This window comes from Cydia splendana, chromosome 3 (assembly GCF_910591565.1).
Source record: "Cydia splendana chromosome 3, ilCydSple1.2, whole genome shotgun sequence".
Lineage (NCBI taxonomy): Eukaryota > Metazoa > Arthropoda > Insecta > Lepidoptera > Tortricidae > Cydia > Cydia splendana.
This window is the reverse complement of record NC_085962.1, coordinates 26,626,725-26,651,002: the sequence shown is the minus strand read 5'-3', so window position 1 is coordinate 26,651,002 and position 24,278 is coordinate 26,626,725. Positions and strand designations below refer to the sequence as shown.

General features: G+C 36.9%; 1 long non-coding RNA gene across 1 annotated transcript; it reads right to left on the bottom strand.

The window, feature by feature from the left end:
- Window positions 1-4,385: 4,385 nt before the first annotated feature.
- LOC134806331 (uncharacterized) lies at window positions 4,386-4,991 on the bottom strand. The gene is made up of 2 exons (XR_010146516.1): window positions 4,537-4,991; window positions 4,386-4,499 (listed from the first exon to the last, which is right to left on the bottom strand). It is a non-coding gene; the product is annotated as an uncharacterized LOC134806331 (long non-coding RNA).
- Window positions 4,992-24,278: the final 19,287 nt, after the last annotated feature.

Below are 24,278 nucleotides of genomic sequence, written 5' to 3'. Positions count from 1 at the left end.
AAGGTTTCCTGGAAGGCAAGGAAGGGTAGCTTTCATTTTACTATTTTGCGCAATCGAAATTAATATAGAACCTAATATCGGGGTGGAAATGATTTTTATTTTTTACTGTTCACAGCCAACAGACTCGCACGACGGTATATGTGCCGACTAATATTCTACGAGTACGTATTAGGTAAGGTTGATGAAATATAAAGTGAACCAATCTCTCGAACAAGTTTGAAGAAAATCGGCTCACTTTACTTTCGTCAACTTTACATTCGATTTAATTCTTGTACATAAGTATTACCAAAGTCCACATACATGTAATACTTTGTAAAATAAGGATCAGACATCGGATTTTAGCGGGAAAAAAATAATGACAGAAAAAGTTACTTAGGACTTAAATTATCGATTCTTTTCCCATACTAGTAATAATCTTATACCTTTAAGCGAGCAATTCTCTATTCCCTTACCGGGGATTGGAACTCGGGACCACCGGCTTCGCAGGCAGGGTCACTACCCACTAAGCCACACCGGTTGTTAAATGTCTAGTCTAGTGGTCTAGGGATCGTTTCAAGTGCGGATATATTTGTAAGTATTATTTTGGAGACGATAATTTATAAAGTTTACATAAATCATATTTAAATGACCGCCAAGTTATAAGTACCAGGTATAAAATATCCTTTTAAAAGAAAGAAGAAGAGATTTGTGCTAAGTATTTGTTATTAAGTACTTAATTTAATTTTTATAGTGTCAAGGAAATTATATTTTTACAAAGATAGATAGATAAAAGATTAATTCAATAGCTTATTGATACAGGAACTCCCCTACCTAATATCATTACATTTTGCCTCCTAAAACCCACTGTCTAATCATTGTCAACAGAGGTAGGTAACAGCTGGGTGTCACCTATTGGGCATTACCTATCATGTCGAGCACGAGGACTTAGAGTTAGACCAAGAAAAGTCTGTATCGACTTTGATAACCCACGCAGTGCAAGCTGTGCAAGTGTTATTTTAAACGTCAAACTTCTGTGAAATTGTGACGTATAACTAACACTTGCACTGCGTGGGCTATCAAAATCGCTGTAGACTTTTCTTGGTCTAACTGTAAGTACCTCGTTGCTTTACGTCAAATAATTAAAAGTTCTTTCACAAATAAAATCCTTTGCAACTGCATTTATTTGCGTCTTTGAATAACGAGAGAGAGCATATTAAGATGAATGAAAGACTGAAGGGTGAGTAATAGGAGTAAATACTTGTTCCGTAAATTCAATTAAACTGCGGGGCTAAAATGGTCGCGTTTTATCGTCTGTCATGGTGACCGTCGCATTCTAACTAACGAGTACGTAACTGCGGGAGTGACGCATATGACATGACACGATCCTTTCTATCATTATAATTAGGTATCAGTTAGCTTAGCTGTTATTCGCGCATTCATTTCGCTCTGACTTGTCCGTACTCTGTACCTACTTATTGTATTAGTGCGAGCGAGACGACCGCGCGAAAAGACAAGACAGCTTTCACATCACCTATGAGGAAATTATTGTTTCAAAATATTATTAAAGCTAAAAAAAATTGTATGCAGACAAGTAGAGGAAGGCGGGTTAAAGGACGACTCACGTCACGTTAAACCGGGCAGGGTCCGGGCCGGAGCTTCCGGAGCTTACATTTCTATGACATGACAGATGTTTGACGTGATGCTTTCCATAGAAAACGAAGCGCCGGAAGCTCCGAGTCGGACACGGCCCGGTCTACGTGAGTCATCCTTAATTAAGAATTGCCTACCTAATTACCTATTATATGCATGTACCTGCAATAATATTATGTTATTCTTTGAAGGCAGCAAAAATATGTGACATGCTCTTATGGGTCTACAAATAAGATCGTGACAGATATTTTCCGGCCTTTTTGCGGCCTTCGTTGTGTAAGTAACATATTATTGCAGGTGACTGTACATTTGAAATAATTATTTTTTATTTAGTTTCAACGAAAGTTTCAAGTTTATTACGAAAATACTGGATGGATTATATAACATTCGATAAGTACATAAGTATACATAGACATAACTAGGCCGCAGCAGTATTGGCCTGTAAGCTTCATCTCGGTCTCCAAAGCCGCAAAAACTCGCTAGTACTTAGTGCTGGTCTAGCCGTTATTTATTCTTGAAGATTCTTGAAGATTCTTGAAGATTTCCAGAGAACAGAACGCGTACACGCATTATATTTACATATAGACGGAACGCATTATACATATAGGCAATATTTTAAGATAAAAGTTCTCTAATATTCAATAATATTACAAAAATCATTGACGTGCAGAAGTCATAAACGTTTTTAACCCTTAAACAGGCCTGACGCATTTTTTACTTTTGATTACTGATTCTGGTAGGCTTTAAAAGAAAAGTAATTTCTGGATTTTTTTTTACTACCCCTAATTCAATAAAAAAACCCGGTGGTTTTTATATGTCCACTGCCCGTTACCAATGGTGCTACGTGGTCCTTATATGGCCACTGCCTTATTAGCCATACAGAGTAGTTTTAAGGGTAAGTCATGTGCACATCACATTTACACTTGCGTCACAAAATGCACAAACTGCCAGCACTTGCTTGGCTCGCGTGGATGTCGTGGCTCGTAAGAATGACCGTTGAATAAATATTTAATTTAAAAACCAAAGGATAATATATAACTTTAGTACTATGAGGGTTCATTCATACTAACAAATCTTACCCTTAAATTTCATGTAAACTCCCTGCAGGGCAGTGGCCATATATAAACCACTTTAACGTGCCCCAAACTCATATGGCAGAGGATTCATACAAGCCACAAACATTTAGAGCGAATATTTTATTATAAAACAATAACTAAGGTAAATTTAGTCTTACTGCACATCTATTATCTAATAATCTACCAAAAACATACAGCACAAAATACTTACAGTACCTATTCTTTTTCGGCGTAGCGAACTTTTTTAGCGGGAGAAACGTACAAAAACGGCCATTTGTACAACTAAAAAGTCAAATATTTTTTTTTGTCATCCCCCATTTTTTTACGTTCGGAAATCACCCACTTTTAGTCTTACTAATTATGGAGCTTTTTTGCCGCAACGCTGCATTTTGAGGTGGAAGCAAGCCACTTTGCACGATGATAGTGGAGACCAAATAAAACGATTTTTTTCGAAGCACCCGTAATTTCATCCCTTAGGAGCCGAGAAAAAGCGAGGTCTGTTAAAAACAGGAAAAAAAATCTACAAGTTTCACGGATCATCCGTCTAAGATAAATTTGATGTCAATCGAAAGAAAATAACTTTGCTTGATGTAAAAAAAATATACACAAAATTATATTAAATAAATATAGTGTTAGTGTAAAATTATAAAATAAAACCTTTGACGTTTTATTTTTCAAATAGTGTCGTCCACGTTGAAAACTGTCTGCAAATAAGTACTTAGTAATAAAGTCAAACATATTTCTTATCAGAAACTGAAAACCGCATCAAAATCGGTTAAGTAGTTTATAAGATTTATCTTCCAGAAATTGGCCTAGTTTTATTGACATTACGATTTATAATTAGTGACTACTTTTAAGTACTGTCTTAAGTTCTGACTATGTTGTGCTTTTCTTATTAATATAAAACACACCTTTATCTATGTATTATATAAACATGTATACATTTATCTTCAAATTCATTAAACAAATGATGAGGTATTGTGTTTAGATAGTTAGTGGGCTAGTACTTTAATCTCTACCGAATATTGGGCAAATCAAAGTTGTAAAGTTAGTAGGTACGTATAATAACTTATATATTTTTTTTAATTACTTTTTCAATATAAAGTATATTTATCTGTAAAAAAGATAAATAAATAAATAAAAATAAAATAAATATTATAGGGACATTCTTACACAAATTGACTAAGTCCCACGGTAAGCTCAAGAAAGCTTGTGTTGTGGGTACTCAGACAACGATATATATAATATATAAATACTTAAATACATAGAAAACAACCATGACTCAGGGACAAATATCTGTATCATCATACAAATAAATGCCCTTACCAGGATTCGAAGCCGGGACCATCGGCTTCATAGGCAGGGTCACTACCCACTAGGCCACACCGGTCGTCAAGATCTGCATTTTATTCTCTTTTTTATTTCATTTAGCCAGTATGAATGAAGCTGAAGATTAATAATCTTTTTCTTGTTAATATATAATATCATCATATCAGCCTTTAATCGCCTACTGCTGAGCATAGGCCTTTCTTCGAGTACGCCACTTATCCTGGTCCTGAGCCAATCTCATCCAGAAGTGACGCGCAATCTCCGGAATGTCGTCCACCCAACGAGCCAACACACGCCAGGCACTTCTTTCGTCTGAAAGCGGCCACCATTCCGTTAACATTTTGGCCCACCTGCCATCACTCTGCCTGGCAACATGTCCCGCCCAGCTCCATTTAAGTTTGGTGATGACGTATCCGACGTCTTGCATCTTGGTGCGGCGTCGGATCTCGACATTCCTCACTCGGTCTTGAAGTTTGATGCCGAGCATGGCGCGCTCCATGACTCTCTGTGCCACTCGGATTTTATACACAGCCTCTTTAGTGAGCGTTCATGTCTCGGCACCGTAGGTCATGGTAGGTAGGACACATTGGTTAAAGAGGCGAGTTTTCAGGCATTGTGGAATGTTAACGGGTTTGAGGATGTCCGCTAGTTTATTAAATGCCGCCCAACCCAGCTGGATTCTCCTGGAGATTTCCTTCTGGTGATGTGTTTTGTCAAATGGTAGAATATATCCAAGATATACGTATTGCTCGACCACCTCCTGTCTTTCGTTCCCAACCGTAATGGTTGGAATCGATTTACTAGATATGTTCGTCATAACTTTAGTCTTGGACGTATTCAGCTTAAGATCTATTCAAAGAAGCATGGCTTTCAACCATGCCTTGAAGATCTTCCAGGGACTCGGCAAATAAAAAAGGCGGCAGGTGCGACAAGAAGACACCATAGATATTGATACCAGTTCTGTCCCATGCAAGCGTTTTTATGACGTCGTCTAGCACTGCCGTAAAAAACTTGGGTGAAATGGTATCCCCTTTCGATAGATATTGGGTTACTGAGTTTGTAAAGTCAAACTTTGCATTGTTGCCGAGGTGTATAGCTTTTAGAGCAGATCCACGTAGCGATTGTCGATTGAGCAGCGATGAAGAGAGTCAAACACCGCCCAATGCTCGATACTGTCGAATTATTTTTCGTAATCTACGAAGGCCATGCACAGGGTCCGGTTGTACTCGTGACTTTTCTCCATTAACTGCTTTACCGCATGTATATGGTCGATTGTAGAGAATCCACTCCGGAAACCAGCCTGCTCGGGAGGTTGGCATTCATCGAGGATACAAGTTAGGCGGTTGCATAAAATTTTTGCAAAGAGTTTGTACGTATGGGAAAGGAGGCTTATGGGGCGAAAATTACTCGGCTTCGATATGTCTCCTTTTTTATGTAAGATGGTGACTATAGCAGTTTTCCATATATAAATATATAATATACATATCCCTAATGTAGATAAATTAAGTACCTTCTAATTTACTATGACTTACACGCCTTTTGGACTATATAAGACGAAAAATCCCATATAAATAAAACTAAGCCAACTTCTGAAACTTGTATCTCAAAAACTGCCGAACCGATTTTGATGCGGTTTTCGTCATTTAGTAAGAAATATATTTGACTTTAACTAAAAGTACTTATTTTCTGACATTCTTCAAAGTCGAGGACATTATTTGCAAGAATAAAGCGCAAAAGAGAAAAAAATGGTTTTTAATAATTTCACACTAATATTGTTTGAAAAGATTTTGTATTTATTTTTTTTAAGTTAAAAAAAGTGAGTGTCTTTCAAATGATGTAATTTTTTTCAATATTTGTTGTTCCCGGAAACTTGTCGAATTTTTTTCTTTTTCCTAGTAGACCTCGCTAAATCTCGGCTCCTAAGGGGTGAATTTTTGGGTGCTTCGGAAAAAATCGCTTACTTTGGTGTCTACTATCGCCATGCAAAGCGGCTTGCTTCCACTCTCAAGTGCAGCTTTGTTTTCATAATACGTATGACTGTTTATAGGCTTTACGGCAATGACATTTTGCGGTCGTTGTATTTACTCTGCTCGTCAAAAAAAAAACATTTTTTATGTGGTACTTATAGATACACAACCTGTTGAATGGTTAAAACGACGCAAGATTAATACCAGCATAATGAAATTTTACCCCAATCATTAAAGATGAGTCTTTAAACTTTTTTAATTTTAAGCGGGTTTTGAAGGAACATATTACTTAAATTCGACTTTAATCATATTGTAATAAGATATTGTTATACTTGACAAAAGCAGCTGTCATTAGCGTCAAAGCAGCTATACGTCGGCTTTGATCAAAACCCAGCGGGCATCTGATCAAAGAAGAATTTTGAGTGATGTCGTCAATGTATGGAAATTGAACGAAAGTTTAAATTTGAAATTGGATTTCTGTGTTGTCTTTGTGAGTAATAGTAGATTGTTAACCAAGGGCTGAAAGTCACCCATTTCTGACGAGATAGTTTGGCGCTCGAACGAAGTGAGAGCGCCAATAATTCGAGTCAGAAATGGGTGACTTTCAGCCGAGTTAAACACTCTACTTTTCATATCGAATACGAGGAAAGTAAAAAAAAACACAGACGGAAAATGTAACAATATGTTTATTCAAAGTATACAATTTCTTGAAATTAATGGAAAAATTAGAACAATTTGCGAATGTAAATGTAACATTTTTGCCTGGAATATTCACATTAGATATAGTTTGTGAAATTTGACTTTCATTTTGAGGTATATCAGTAAACGTCGGAGAAGGCATTCTTATGTTGGTCATTGACGCTCGTAGATTGTCTTTTACTGGGTTCAAGATCTCTTCTTGACTTATATATTCGTAGTTATTAAAGTCTTTTGAACTACCTGGACGCGGCGTAGTGCAATGTACGTTTATTTTATTAGATGTTTTTTCCTTATTCTGCACTACAGCAGGCACAGTTTGCGAGACTTGAGTGTTGCTTTGAGGTGCATCAGTAAATATTTGATAAGGTATCCTTGCGTTTGACGCTGGTTGATTCTCCTTTACTGGTACAAATACTTCTTTGGTATGTAACTCTTGGAATTCAGGATAGTCTTTAGAAGTCCCTGGACGAGGCGAAGCGCTACGTAGGTTTATGGCATTTGTAATTTTATTTGATATTTTGGACTTATTTTGCACTGAGTCCTCTATATAACTTTCTGCCACTGTGCTCGATTTCCATCCGCCGTGCCGTTTCACCATTGTCAAGTCGGCCCCAGAATCGGCTAAAAGCGTTGCCGATGTTCTGCGGAAGCAGTGCCCTGAATATAGATCCGGGTTTGGCAATTTTAAAAATTCTGCAATTGTTTTGGGCATATTTGAGATTTTGTTTCTCGCGATATTTTGTCTTAGACATCTTCCTCGCTGATAATTAAGAAAAAAACGATTTGTTTGCAAATTATCGGGGCGAAGCGCTTGATATTTTAACACAATTCGAACGAATTCTTCCCTCACAACGAATGCTCGGTCGATTTTTGTTTTAGTGTTGGGAAGCTTGACCAATAATAATTCACCGTGCTTTTCTATGTTGTCTACTGTAATGTTTGTAAGTTAAATGCCTCTGCAAGCACCGCATATACCCAAAATTAGCGCCACCTGAAAACAAAACAATTATAATTAAGACCTACTTATAAAACTATTATTTACGATTTCTATAGAAATTTAGTTACATTTACAACAAAAATATGATTATTTTATTACCTTTGTTGCCAAATAAACATCATCAGGAGCTTCATTTAAGAAGGTTTCTATCTCATTTGCAGAAAAAATCTTGGATTTTTTGCTTTTAAAGCCAACCGACTGCCTTTTTAGAAACGATGTCAGCTTATTGTAGTTTTTTAAATTTACATCATGTTTGGTGTTTAAAGTGGTTTTAAGCATCGAATATATACTCCACAGCGTTGATGGTTTTAATTTCTTCGATAAATCGCTGAAATAAGTTATCATCACACTTTCCGAGAAAGATTTTACTTTCTTTTCGAACCGCCATTTTATAAAATCCGTATATGATTTCATATATCTTTCTTTTGAAATTTGCGGTAAAAGGCCGTCCACGATAGATTGGGCTTCTGTTCTGATTAAATCAGGCGTTAAGTCGGTTTCAGAATCACTGGATGAAGTCATTTTAATCGCGAAAATGAATTTAACTTAAATTCGTTGAATAATACAAAAGTTCACACTAGTTTAGCTTCCCCGCCCTTTTACTTTTTTAAGCGTTGCGTAACTTTTTTTCAAGCACTATAATGCAAGTAAACTTAGCGGTGAATTCGATGTCTTAAATAGCATACAAATTTTATTTCTTCTTTTTCTAAAAACGTAGCTTTCGAGTGAGAAAGAGATGTCTCTTTCCCGCTCTCACTTATGGGTGCAGCGCACCGTGACCTTGGTGCGGTGCGGTAGTCTGTAGCGGCTATTAAATATTAAACGCTTGTTTTTTTGTGAAAAACTACTTATAAATATTGATATATGTTAAAAAATTTATAATTACCACTGTAATTATAATATTTTCACATTATTTGTATTTATTATTAGTATTAGTTGAAGAGTGGCAGTACGCGTTTCTGCCTTAGCTCACATGCACAAGTTTAAGTAAAAAAGTTTGTAGGTGTATTCCATTTGTCGCCACCTCATACAGCCTAGTGAATATATCAGCTAAAATAAAAGTAATGAATTTACAACATAAACTCATTTTATATTTAATAAAATAAATTCCACGAACTAGTAAGAATAAAATTACCTATTTCCCCTATGTCAGTGGCGAGGTAAGTACCTATTGATATCTATTAGAATTAGCTCACGCATAATGCTTATGAGACGAGCACTAATTGGAACGCACTTTTTTTTCTGCACTAGAGCATAAACGTATCACTTTCTGCACACCTTTTAGAACAACAACGACCCACTTTCAGAGCATGAGATATGAAAAAATATAAATCGATAATAATTTGGTAGTTGAGCTTTTAAAATCACACAATAATTCAATTACTGTCAAAGACAAAATTGTATTTTTCTTGCTCAAACGTAACTCCATATTTAGATTTTTTAATACTTTTAGTGTCGATTTGTAGAAAATAACAGCAAAATAAAAATATAATGGCAGGAGGAGTGGGTACACTGCTTATTCGTGAACAAATTTACGTGTGATTTAACGCAATTATTAAACATTTATGAATGCTATGCACAATGTGAGGTCTACATCGAAAACGTCGTATACCGGCCCCTTATGATCGTTCACAATTGACCCAGATTAGCCTATATTTTTTTTTTCATTTATTTGCATTGCCTAAAAATTAGATTATAATATACGACAAATTAGTCCGGATTTAACTTAGTTACATTTTAAAAACGTCCGGCAAAAATCACGTTAGCCAAGTGAAGACGATTGACGATACACAATTTTTATGGGTCCATTTTAAATACACGTAAAATGAAGAATTACTTTTTTTTAATTGGACAAAAAAAATGGACAATTAAAGTCAAATACCTAGAATAACTTTTAATTTTTAATTAAAAAGTTAGAGAGCCGAAGTTTGTTCTATATGGGGCAATGCCGAACATTTGTAACTGACCCACTTAATTCGTTCGCCTTTACCAAACAACAAAAAATGTAATTTTAGTTTATATTTGGCGCGCCGTAATTATGTAATTCTCGTAATTGAATCCTCAATCAACTACTAATTATTTATGCAAATAAATGTCGTGTTAGAACTATAATTCTTTAAACGTGTTTAATTAAAGGGTAATGCACATACAATGCAAGATCTCTCTTGTCTCATGAAAGGTTAGTAGATTTCAAGCAAGCCATTTCAAACATAAAGTACGATATTATTGGCTTATCTGAGATAAGAAGAATAGGTTATATTATAACATCGAAGAAGATGATGATCACATATTCTGCAGCTACGGCCAAACTAAAGGCCAATACGGAGTTGGTTTTATCATAAAAAAGAAATATAAACAAAACGTTGAAAGCTTCGTTGGAATATCGGAACGCATATGCGTCTTGAAACTCAATTTTATAAATACAAAACTTTCTCTGATTCAAGTTCATGCACCAACGTCTGATTTGAACGAAGATGAAATAAACAATTTTTATAATCAACTTGTGCAAGCTTACGTGCACTGTCAAGAGCGTCAAGGCCTACAACTTATATTGGGTGATTTCAACGCACGCGTCGGACAGCGTCGTACAGGCGAAGAAAAAATACTAGGAAATTACTGTTATGGAAAAAGAGATAAAAGAGGCCAAACTCTACTGCATTTCTGCCAGCAAAACAATTTAATAATTGCAAACGGCCTATTTAAAAAGAAAACCAAGAACCTCTGGACATGGCTATCTCCAAAAAATAAAAAAAGTCAGATAGATTACATACTAACCAATAACAAAAATAAAATCGCCAACATTGAGATACTCAATAATATTCCGTTTCCCAGCGACCACCGCCTAATAAGGAGTACGGTTTTGCTATCTAAAGTGACCAAGAGTAGAGCCAAATTCAAAAATAAATTAACCAAACTAAATTCACCAGAACAAACCGAACAATTCCTAGTTAACCTATACGAACAACTCAAAAACCTGGAAGTAAGGAACACCGAGGATACAGAGTTTTTCTATAAGACGATAAAAAACTCTATTACAGAAAGCTTGAAAAACACAGACGACAAAGCTCTGAATATTAAACATTACACAATCTCAGATGACATAAAACGCCTTATAGAAAGACGACACGAATTGACAAAGAAGGATAAAATTACAAAAGAAGAAAAGAGAGAGCGCTGTTATCTATACAAACATATTCATAAGCTCATGAAAAAAGAAAATCAAAACCACAGAATAAAAACTATAGAAACCCATCTCAAATCATCAGGCAGCCTGAAAAAAGGATATAAAGCACTAAATAGCACTAAGCATTGGATTCCTTGCCTATACGATAACTCTACATTAGTCAAAACGTACTCTAGATCAAAAATAATTGAGATCGCTACATCATTTTATACATCTCTTTATTCATCAAACACAGAAGAAATAAATGACTGCCAACCAATTCCTCAAAACTCTACCAAAATAGAGCGATTTTCAAGTTCAGAGATCATGAAAAAATTAGAAGAACTGAAAGCAGACAAAAGTCCCGGGCCCGACGGAATCCCGAATGAAGCATTAAAAGGAGGTCGGTTTCTATTAGTATCTCATATTACTGACTTGTTCAATAAAATTCTGGAAACTAGAAAAGTACCAAAAGAATGGGCAAAATCTGACATCACTTTACTATACAAGAAGGGCGATCCAGCAAATATTAGCAACTACAGGCCTATCAGCTTACAACCCAACATCTACAAGCTATTCGCCTCGTGCCTTGTAAATCGTCTTGTAAAATATACGGAAAACTACCAACCCCCTGAACAAGCTGGTTTCAGAAAACACTTCTCTACAACAGATCATATACACACATTAAATCTTATCATAGAGAAATACCAAGAATTTAGAACACCGCTCTACCTGGCGTTCATTGATTACGCCAAAGCTTTCGATACTATATCGCACAATAGCATGTGGAGAGCTTTACACGACTGCAATGTACCAACAGAGACTATAGAGCTTTTACAGGGTATTTATAGAAAAAGCGTGTCATGCGTGAAAATGGAAACGAAAGGCCCAGAAATAAAAATATGCCGAGGAGTCAGACAAGGTGATCCCCTCTCACCTAGAATTTTTATTACTGTGCTCGAAAATATAATGAAAAAGCTCAATTGGCAGGGAAAAGGCATATACATAAAAGGCGACTTTTTAACTAATCTTAGATTCGCTGATGATATCATTATTTTCTCAGAATCAGCTAGTCAACTGCAGAAAATGATATGCGAACTCAACACAGTCAGTCTCAACATTGGCCTAAAACTAAACACTACAAAAACAAAAGTAATGACAAATTCTACAAAACTACCCATTAACGTTAACAACACGGCACTAGAATATGTATCAGAATACGTTTATTTGGGAAAACAAATATCATTTCACAAAAATAGATATCAGGACGAATTAAATAGACGAATAAACATAACATGGAATAAATTCTGGAGCTACAAAGAAGTATTGAAATCAAGAATCCCTAAAAAACTAAAGAAAAAAGTTCTAGATTCCTGCATACTTCCCTGCCTGTCCTACGGCAGCCAAAGATGGATATATGGAAACGACACCAAACACAAAATTCGAACATGTCAAGCAGCTTTAAAGAGAAGCATTTTAAATATTAAAAGAAAAGACAGAATACGCAACGTCCATATCAGGGAAAAAACGAATGTTATAGACGCTCTAGAATACTGTAAGAAACAAAAATGGAAGTGGGCTGGCCATGTTGCCCGTATGAACGCCGACAAATGGACAAAAAAAATCACTACATGGACAGGCCCGCCCAATAAAAGAATGCAAGGAAAGCCGAAAGATAGATGGAATGATGAGATTGTCAGAGTGGCGGGAAAAGACTGGATAAGAAAAGCAAGAGATAGAGACACCTGGAAGAGTATGGAGGAGGCCTTTACTCGAGAAGAGGTCCTTAGAAGATATTTTAACTAACAAAAAAAATATATATACTGCATGTTATACATTATTATTATTTTGAATTTTTTATATTTTTAATCGTAAGTTTACAATTTATTGAGATGAAATGCGTTTTAATTATTTACAATTTATTTTAACTTTTTTTTGGATTTAATAATGCAATACAAACAAAATGTGAACTATTTTTATAATGCAATTATTATTTTTGTTTTGATTAACTTTAAGACTGTGATATAGATATATTATGATTATTTCAATATTTTTAAATGGATTTTAAATAATTTTATACAACAATTTTGCTCATTTATTAAATTTATTATCTTTATTTCATGGTTTATGACCAAAAATAATTTATTATTACGTATACTTTTTTTATTATATTTTATTTTTTATTAAATTTTACAATCTTATTTTTATTCATTCATGACTTCCTAAATGTTGTTATTAAAATTATTTAAATATCTTGACTACTATAAATCAAATATATTTGTTGCTCTAAAAATTAGGTAACCTATTGTTATATAAAATCATCATAGCATTAAGCATATTTGCAACTTATGATAATGATGAAATGTACTTACTACTTTAAACTGTAAAAAAAAAAATATGTATATACTTGTAACTAAATGTGAATCTTTTTAAGGAATAATAAAGGCTATAATAATAATAATAATAATTCTACAGACCCATCACATGCTTGCCTACACTCTACAAGCTCCTTACATCCATTTTGAGAGCAAAAATCAACGCGCACATTGTCGCAAACAATATTTTGGCCTCTGCTCAAAATGGATGTAGGGTTGGGTCCCGTGGTACTAAAGAGCTCCTCCTCATAGACATGACCATCTGCCAACAAATCCGGCGGACCAAGGGGGCCCTCTCAGCCGCTTGGATTGACTACAAGAAGGCCTATGATTCGGTGCCTCATTCATGGCTGGGGAGGGTCTTAGAGCTGTACAAAGTTGATGCAGCTTTGAGAGCCTTCCTAAGCGCGTGTATGGGGCAGTGGACCACAGTCCTTCGTCAACCAGGAGGTGGGGATGACCGACCTGGCCCACAGGATTTTATAAGGATTGAGCGAGGAATATTTCAGGGCGACAGTCTGAGTCCGCTATGGTTCTGCCTAGCTCTGAATCCCCTCAGCACCTTGCTGAAGGATTTGGGACTAGGTTGCCGGCTTCGGAGAGAGGGTGAAGTTATTTCTCACCTTCTGTACATGGATAACCTCAAATTATTTGCACCAAATACCCAAGGCTTGTTGGAGCTACTGAAAACCACCGAAGTCTTCAGTAGTGCCATCAACATGGAGTTTGGTGTCGATAAATGTGCGGTTATGCATGTACAGCGGGGGAAGGTTGTAAATTCAACAAATTTACAACTTTCTGAGACAATGTCTTTCAGGTCTATCTCTGAATCAGAGACCTATAAATACCTTGGTATGTCACAGTCGTTGGGTATTGAGGACGAGGGTATTAGACGGTCGGTGAAGGAGCGCTTTTTCAGTCGGCTCACAAAAGTCCTTAACAGTCTTTTGTCAGGAGGCAACAAAGTGCGCGCCTTCAACGCCTGGGTAATGCCTCTTCTCACATACTCCTTTGGCATACTAAGGTGGACTCAGACCGAGCTGGACGCCCTGGATCGGAGGGTCCGGTCACTGCTCACCACACATCGCATGCTACACCCACGCTCGTCAGTTATGAGATTGTACATCCCACGGAAGTGTGGAGGCCGAGGCTTCCTAAACGCCAAGGATCTCCACAACCGCGAGGTGTACAATCTCAGGAATTATTTCCTTAACAACGAGTGTGGGATGCATCGTGATGTGGTGGCAGTAGACAGGAACCTCACGCCGCTCTCCTTGGCAAACGAGAACTGGCGCAAACCTGTGGTACTAAGTACTGCGGATCGCAAGGCGGCATGGGAGAGTAAGGCGCTACACGGGCGGTTCTACAAGGCCCTCACGGGACGCGATGTGGACCTGCTCGCGTCGGTGAACTGGTTACGATTCGGGGACCTCTTCGGAGAAACCGAGGGTTTTGCCTGTGCAATTGCGGACGAAGTGATGATGACGAACAACTATCGGAAATATATCCTGAAGGACGGTACGGTCGACATTTGTCGGGCATGCCGCCGTCCCGGAGAGTCACTCAGGCATATCATTTCCGGTTGTTCTCATCTTGCTAACGGTGAGTACTTGCACAGACATAATCTCGTAGCCAGGATTATTCACCAGCAACTTGCTCTTCTATACGGCCTTGTGGACCGCGAAGTACCGTACTACAAGTACTTACCTGCGCCTGTTCTCGAGAATGGTCGTGCCACGCTCTATTGGGATCGATCTATCATCACTGACAGTACTATTGTCGCCAATAAGCCTGACATCGTGCTGATCGACCGATCGCAGCGCCGGGCCGTGCTCGCCGACGTCACCATCCCCCATGATGAGAATCTCGTGAAGGCCGAGAAGGACAAGTCCAGCAAGTACCTAGACTTAGCTCACGAGATTACCGCCATGTGGGATGTTGACTCGACGATCATTGTTCCGATAGTTGTGTCAGCGAACGGTCTCATAGCGAAGAGTCTCGACCAACACCTAGAGAGACTCTCGCTGGGTGGTTGGATCAAGGGTCAGATGCAGAAGGCGGTAATATTGGACACGGCGCGTATAGTACGTCGGTTCCTCACTCTGCGGCCCTGACCACCGGCAGCTTGGGCCAAGCCCCGCTGCCGGCGCACCCTAGGTTAGGTTTTTTATAATGTGTTTATATGTATTTTTTATTGTTTTGTAAGTGTTTTTATATTTTACTTTTATATTCATATTATAACAAACCTAACTTAAGACGAAAAATAAATAAAGATAATAATAATTAAAGGGAAAATTGCAACGAAAGTAAGCAATAGTACATTGTGCAACATGGGGCGTAAGTTGAATATTGCAAACGAGTTAAATCGCGACGGCTTGCCGGAGCGATTTATAGACTCGACTTTACAATATTATTATGCCCCGAGTTATACACAATGTTTTTCATCACACTTGCGATACAAAAATTAAGTATAAAGACAAAAAACTGTTAATTATGGCACTAGAAACTTCATAACTCCCTAGGGAGAACGCTTTTTCCATAACTCCCGCTAAACCTGCGTGCAATTCCACATTTACTGAGCGAGTGTGATGAAAATATTTGAAATAGTTATAACTAGTTAATCCTGTGTGCACCCGTAACACTCCGCTAGTCGCTTGGCAGTGCAGTAGTCATGGCGAGTTTTCTAAGATAACGATGAGTGAAATCATGTTATCTCTCTCTAACATAGTGAAATAGCTGCGTTCTCAATTACCCAGCCTGCCCGATTCAAACTTTAAGATACGTCAATTAATAGATCTAGATACGATACGGATTAGATGTGTCAGTGTCAAAAGTGACGTTTTTGTTTGAAGAAATGTCACATTTGACACTGAAATATCTAATCCATATCGTTTCTAGATCTATTAACTGACGTATCTTTAAGTTCGAATCGGGCCGAGCGTTCGCGATTACCCGCGGCCTACCCCTAAAAAAGTGATCCAAAAATATAGGTGTCTCTCAGTCCTAGCACTCCTAGCAGGTAAGAAATTTCGCATCACCTATTCGGAAAAGGGCTTTTTCTTCCCTGCTAGGAGGGATCAAACCGGCAGTTTTCTGTTCTACTTTGTTACTTTCTTTACATACCTACTTAGTATTTTTTTTAGCTGAAATAATATTTTGAATTTTTTTGAATCCTCGTATAACGTAATTAACGTGTAAGGTAAACGCAATTCAAAAAGGTAAATTGTTAGCTTTATTCTGTATATTTTCGAGTTTTTTTAGTATTGGCAGTGTGAGCCCCTGTTAACCCGAAACCCAGTACTTAGTCCAATTTAGATTTGCTTCACGCGCTAGGCCACATGGCAGAATTTTTATTCCAATTTATCGAAGCAGTCAATTAACAGACACATCCACGGCAAAATAGCATATCCGCCAGTTAGACAGATTTGAAAACTTAACTGTGCCACATAAAGGATTGAAATTTCAATACAGCCTGACTGGTGATTCGTTTTTTTCCCACTACGAGTGTACTAATCTCACCGCGGGTGCATCAGTGCACAAGTCGCCACCCAAAAGTTACAACTTAACACATTCACTGCCAGACAAAAAATAAACAGCACTGCGAAAACCATGCAATACCTAATAGGCGGCCACTAAGGTGTACTTCCGTTTGGGCCAAATACCTTTCGCCAAATTTCACTTCCCAACAAACTTAACGCAGTAATTTCATTTCCCAAAGGAATCTTTGGCAAAGTTACACTTCGCATATAATTTATTTGGTAAAATTATCATTCATTATCAAAGGCAAATAGCCATCTCTATTTAAATTTGTTCGGTTAGAATTTTCAATTTATATATTATTTCTACTCAGAATCAGTAGCTTTCTCCATTTTTACTGAGAAAAGTGTCCCCGAGTTTTTGGTGCATTTAGATATAGCTTCTATGACCATAACATAACGGACAAACAAAAATGGTATGAAATTTTGATGACACTTTTTTCTCGTATTAGGGTCGAAAGAGCTCGTGATTCAGACTGGAAATAATACAAAAAATCACAGTTCTGCAATGCAGATTAGGGGTAATTTTTATAAATGAAGTCATAGTACAGTCAGCCAAGAAAGTGGCCTACCACTTTCTTGGCTGACCGTACAATGCAGTACCAAAAAAATTACTATGTTTTTTAAAATGTTTAATTATCTTTATATTTATTTACATAAATTGTCGTATTAGTTCGGCAAACGTGAAACAACGCACACATAAATACGTTTCAAAATTGGAACTTGACGGTTACCCCCAGTACCAGTACCCCGAACCACGAGTCACTGACAGTGTCAACACTGATACGTTAAAGTCTACGTAGGTACCCATGTAATTTACTTTCTATAGTACCTACATCTCGCTCGCACTACGCATATGTCAGTACGAGCAAAATGCATAATTAGAAAGTAAGTTGACGTTAGCGTGGTAAGGGTACTGTTGACTAGTGTTGACGCTTGACGTTTACGTTTGGAACTGCGTAAACTCGATCGCTCTATTGGGATGTAAATCGTATGCCATGCAATATTTTGGGACATGTTAGTAGTAGTAGTAGTAAAAGTAGTAGTAAAATACTTTATTGTACAAAAAGAAACATAAAACATGAAAGAACACACATCATTAGTACAAAGGCGAACTTATCCCTTTCAGGGATCTCTTCCAGTTAACCCTTGAGCAGTTGAGGGAAAATTGGAGAACGGTAGACATAAAAGCTGTACTAAACGGCATAAAGATAAAATATTTAATATCCTACAAGATAGGTAAACCTATATCCTACTATAATTATGTACCTATATACAAAGTATGGGATATGAAATATAACAAATATGTAAACAACTATATATATTTAAAATATATAATACATATAATACATTGTATATGATACAATACATATATACTAAAACTACCTAACCGCATACATCTTTTAGATTTCAAGTTCCGTCAGAAAGCCATAACTTTTTTAAAGTTATGGCTTTCTGACGGACTAACTGTTAGTTATGCCTAATGATACATTTGACTAAATAATAATACTTGGTAAAGAGAAACTTGACCAAGTAATTATTTATTAAACATAACTTGCCAAAAAAGAGTATTGCTAACTGAAAAATTGCGATAAGTTGTTTTGCCAAATATTTTTTTGGGAAATAATTATTTGGGTAAAATAGTTCGGGATGCACCTTGGGAAACGTTTTTGGCCCATTCATTAGTAAGCCCAATGGCGAATGAATGAGAATTGTAGGGTGAAATTGAATGGAATTTGTGTCTAAACCGGCCACTATGCGGATAGGCGAGGCCACATAACGATCAACACAGTATATAGTGTACTACAGGCGGGTGGTGGACGCTAAATCGGACCAGTATCTGTAGAACTGTGTCGTATGCATTATTATTAGACCTCAGCTTGACTTCTGATCCTTGTAGTGGTGCTTCTAGGCTTCGAGAAACTCGATGTTGCCAGGCTGAAGAGTGGACCTCCACCATTCCATTGCATTTCACCCTTACAATTCTCATTCATTCGCCATTGATATCACACCTTTGGGTATCACAAATCGGACTTAAGTTACTCTAGCTAATTTGCACTAAGTATCTAAGTAATATTGATATCAATGGAAAGTACATTTAATATCCCGTAGCTCATTACTTAATAGTCCTTCGCCTTCACCCAATAACCTTAAACCTAGTTCAATTTAGATTCCATCAACTCTCAATAGTCCCATGCAGTCCACCAGGATCCCCTAGCCTAATCCCCCAGGGGATCCTGATGAACTTCTGAGTTCATCAGGATCCCCTGAAGGTAAACTTACCTAAAGTTGTTTATACACTGCAGTTAAAGTTTCACTTCTGACATTCACATGCAAAACACTGATTTGTTTGCCTATTATTACTCGTCGCAGATAACCTTTATTAATCTAGCTAACATGACTGGCTAGAGATAGACAATGTTGTAAATCAAATGTCATTAGTGGCAATTGAGATAATATAAATCTATGATTGTGTCTTTCTGTGCATAATGTCGGAAGAAGTTAATATGATAAATGTGATAGAAAATCACGGAAAAGTGGTACTATGCACACCTCTCGACACCCCTGAGCCGCTCACACCGGTGTTGCCCTTGAGCCATCCTAGATGTCGCTTTTTGTGGGGGCCCACCTTGTGAGGGCGAGTCACCGTCTGCCGGAAATAAAATTGCATACCGTTTTATTAGGCAGGCGTCCGGTTTTTTACCCCATAGCTCAGTTCTTAGTCCATCGCCTTCACCCAATAACCTTAAACCAAGTTCATTTTAGATTCCATCAACTCTCAATAGTCCTTACACCCTGGTGGCGGGTGCTGCCTCTGCGTGCGTCCCATGACACGGGTAGGGGCAGCATCCTCTCGGTGAACCCCTCACATTTCATTAAAGTGTCAAAAGGGACTCTATGTGTTGGCTTCGGCTCCACGCACGTCTCCCAAAGGTCCGGAACACCATTATGCCGTGATGGGAAAGACATAATAAATAATAATTATAATGTGTTTATATATTTTTTGTGTTGTTTTGCATGTACGTGTTTGTATATTTTACTTTTATTGCATAATTGTAAAAAGTTAAAAACCCTGACCATGCCCTGACCTGAGAAAAATGATAAATAAAGGAAATAATAATACGAGTAGGTTACTTAGGTTCTTTTATAATGTTATATTTTGTGTTGTTTGTTATGTGTTTTATATTTTACTTTTATACTTATATTGTAAAAAACCTCAACTTAGACATAAAATGAATAAAGTTCCCCAGCAAGTTCGGCCGTATTCCACCTTCCCATATTACAAACGGAGTTTCGTTCTCGTTTTAAAACTACCTGTTGGATTGAAATGAAACTTTGCACATATAATAACATGAGGTATACCTCTATCTATGCCTGTAATTACCTGTCATAGTTTATAATATAAGTATGTAGCTCCAGCTTATAAAACAAACGAAATAGAGCAAAAACAAGTTTTGTATGATATATACGCTGTATTTATTTAACTATGGTATCTGTCGCTACAGAAACTAATGAGTAATGACAGGCGTAAATAGATATACCTTATCCTATTGTAAGTACAAAGTTTAAAAGCAATCTAGCAAGCCGTTTTAAAATGAGAGCGTAACTACGTTTGTATGGAGAACCGAGCTTGCTGCGGACTCGTAATATGTATTACAATACTTTATTGCACATTACATAATAAATAAAAAGTTACAAATAAGTTATTGGAGTCTATTGGTGTCGGTAACAACGGGCGGACTTATCGCAAACAGCGATCTCTTCGCGAAACGGCGACCATAGTTAAGTTTACGTTTACAAAAAGAAAAGCAAGCAAAACGTGAAAACAATTTAGACAAATATAATAAGAGGGTGTCATTTAATCGATGTGCATAATATTCCTATTTTGATGAACAAAAATATATGTATATTTGGTCAGCCAAAATGGATACTTGGTTAGCAACTTAGCAACGTCAGTGCCCAACTAGCAAAGTAATCCTATTAAAAATTTTATTCGTAAGTATCTACTAGTAACGATCTTATAAAGACATTGTTGTAGACTCTTTTACTAATAACAGCATTGGGCAAGCTTTAACATACTCAAGAGCATTCGTTTTTATATTTAGTCCTATAGTTTGCTAAGAGGTAAGCTTACAAAACAGTTACAGGATACTGTTACTAATAGTAACATTTCACAAGCGTAAATACTCTCAAGATTTTCATTTTCATTTCATTTATTTTCATATCATACAAGACAAGCGCACAAGACGGTTATAGGATACTGTTACTAATAGTAACATTACACAAGCGTAAATACCCTCAAGATCATCTGTTTTTATATCACAGTCTTCTAGTTCCTTACAAGATTATCCTTAAAAGACTCTAATAAGTATAAGTATCCTATAATAGTCTGCAGAAATATTAAATAGTCCTGAATGATATTTGATCCTATAGTAGTATTTTGTAAGAAAACAAGATATAGTAATACACTAAGCTGAGCTTATTATCAGTTTGCTTCATTAATAGACTTGTTCAAGATTCTTTTAAACGTAATTATACTTGGTTAGAGCGATACAAGATTAAACAATCACTAAAGATACTCGATCAATCACTTTACTAGTAATATATTTTAATATGGAGGCGAGTTATCTTGATTGAAACTGACATAAGTGCAAATTTATCTACAATTGTCTTATATCACACTCAATGCAGAGTATTTTCAAAACATGGCGGATATTCGTAATAATTGTACGAATATTATTTTAATAACTAATGTTATATGACTGCACAACGGGACTTAATCGCGTATTTAAGTTTTAAGATTTACCTCCGACGTTTCGAGGACGGCGTTGTCCCCGTGGTCTCGGAGAAGACTGGCTCAAGTTCAAGCAAGCAGGAGGTGGAGCAACTACTCCGATATCTAAATTCAATTCATCCGAAGACGAAGTTCACGTATGAATTGGAATCACAGCGCAGTTTGCCGTTTTTGGACGTGAAAGTGATTGGTCGAGTGGATGGAACCCTAACTCATACTGTTTATAGGAAACCTACACACACTGACAGGTATTTGAACGCCCTTTCTCACCACCATCCTCGTCACTTACAATCGGTGGTTACCTCGCTAGTAAACAGAGCACATGATCTGTGTGACCCTGAATATTTAGAGAGTGAGATGTCGCATATTCAGGAGGTACTAAGGAGGAACGGGTACAAGGTAAAAAAGTGGCAACCCAGACGAAAGGCAACGCGGAAACGTCCTGATGTCTCCAGACAGCCGGCATTTTTGCCGTATGTAAAAGGGGTAACGGATAAAGTTGGCACAGTACTTGGAAAGTACTCTATAAAGACGGTGTACACACCTTTATCCAAAGTAGCAGGGAGCCTAAGGTCACCGAAGGACGTTATTCCGTTCCAGTCACCTGGCGTTTATAAAATAGATTGCAGTTGTGGTAGTTCCTATATCGGAGAAACTAAGCGCACCATAGCAGAAAGAGTTAAGGAACATATCGCAGCTGTCAAAAATCGTCAGGTCAACAAGTCTGCGGTGGCTGAGCATTTGCTGGAGTCAGGACCAAACCACTGGATTGAGCTGCATAACCCTAAAATCCTCTCCACGGATCGCCATTTCTACAGTAGAAAAGTGCGGGAAGCCATTGAAATCAAAAAACATTGCAATTTTAATCGGGACGAGGGTTTTAAGATCTCATCCACATGGAATCCAGTCATTAGTAAATGTAAGCGGAAACGAATATCGACAGTCGATAAATCGAATATCGTTAGTGTTGTGTGTCGACAGAGTGACATCCCTAGTGCGCAAAACGTTCAAACTGATAAACAAGACCAAGTGCGGGTAGTTCGAAAAACTCGCGCGGCTAGAAGATGTTGATGTCAACTTGAGCCAGTCTTCTCCGAGACCACGGGGACAACGCCGTCCTCGAAACGTCGGAGGTAAATCTTAAAACTTAAATACGCGATTAAGTCCCGTTGTGCAGTTTGATAATGTTTAATAATCGTGAAAGTTTAAATCAGTGTAATGTTATATGAGCTTCTTTTCGAAGCGCATTGTAAAATTAAACAAATTTTGGTAGACATTTACAATAAAAAATAATTCCCCGGCGAGATCACACACTATACATACAGTATTTACAATACTTAGATTATGTTCTTCAATGAAACAAATTTCATTAAGTTACAGATAAAATATACTTAATTACGTTTTGTTTTCAAGTATTTATTCTTCTTAACACGTCACCAACCGGCCGATACTGTTTATGAAACGTACTTATAACTAATAACTATAAGAACGTTCGTAGCTCATTATTAACAATATTACTCTAATAAGATACTTATGTCAGACACTTACAAGAGTATTTGTGTTTAAAAATGTGGTTTCTCAGAGCATTATAGAAGAAATTGCGCTTCTGAAAGTGTATTATAAGATCGTTACAAGTAAACAATGCTCCTATAACTGCGCCCATAGCCAGGATTATAGCAATGCATAGGTATCTTATAAGTATAAGTACAAGAATACTATAAGTACTTATCTATTTTGCTAGTTGGGTGCCCACCAAACATCGAAACCACCGAACTATAAAATCATCATTACGTATTTAAGGCATCATTCTAAAATATTATTTTTAATCGAGATTATCGCAATAATATTTCGTTTCCCCATAATTTCATTCATTCATATAAATACATTGGTATCTAGTGTCGAATATAGCCCTACATATCGGATATCGATTGCACAATCCCCGACTCGCGCCGAGTAATATAGGTATACCTGCCTACCTACGCGAGTCAGCAAATCGCGAGTAGGTCGCACGCTGCTCGCTGAATTAAGTATGTACTTATAGCAAGTTTTAATCAATCAATCGATCAATCAATTTATTTAATTCAGACCATGTCCATAGTGTTAGTATACATTCCCTTAATATTATGTTTATTACTTAAACCTATACTAAATTATAACAAAATTAACAAATTATACTAAATTATAACAACTTATATACTACGCTAATGCAGCGGATTTATCTCTAATAAAATAACTTACCCTTCCTAAAGTTAAACCTTCAACTATCCAAATCGTAACATGCGTGTTATCATATTTTTTTTACTTTTGATCCGACTTCAAAGAAAAGAGGAGGTTATCAATTACCTAGTCAGAATCCTTTTAAGTAATATCTTAAAGTTACTTTTATTGTCTATTACCTCCTCAATCATATTTTTAGTCTTTAGGCGTCAAGAGATGAGGCGAGCCCTAAAACAAGAGCTAAAAGGCTTGAGTCTTTCGGATCACTGCACTGGTCCAGACAAAGGTTCATCAGATTTATAATTTGCAAGACCGGGTCAGCAATCATTTATTCCCAACGTATCTCGAGATTTTCGTGGATTTTGATTAAGTGAAAGTAAACGGTGGTTAGACTGATCCGAGAGACAAAGAAATCTGTCTGTTTGTAAGATCAAGAAGGAGATAATGCGAATGCATCACCAGTTTGACGGTGTTCTGGAATAAATGTTTATTTTT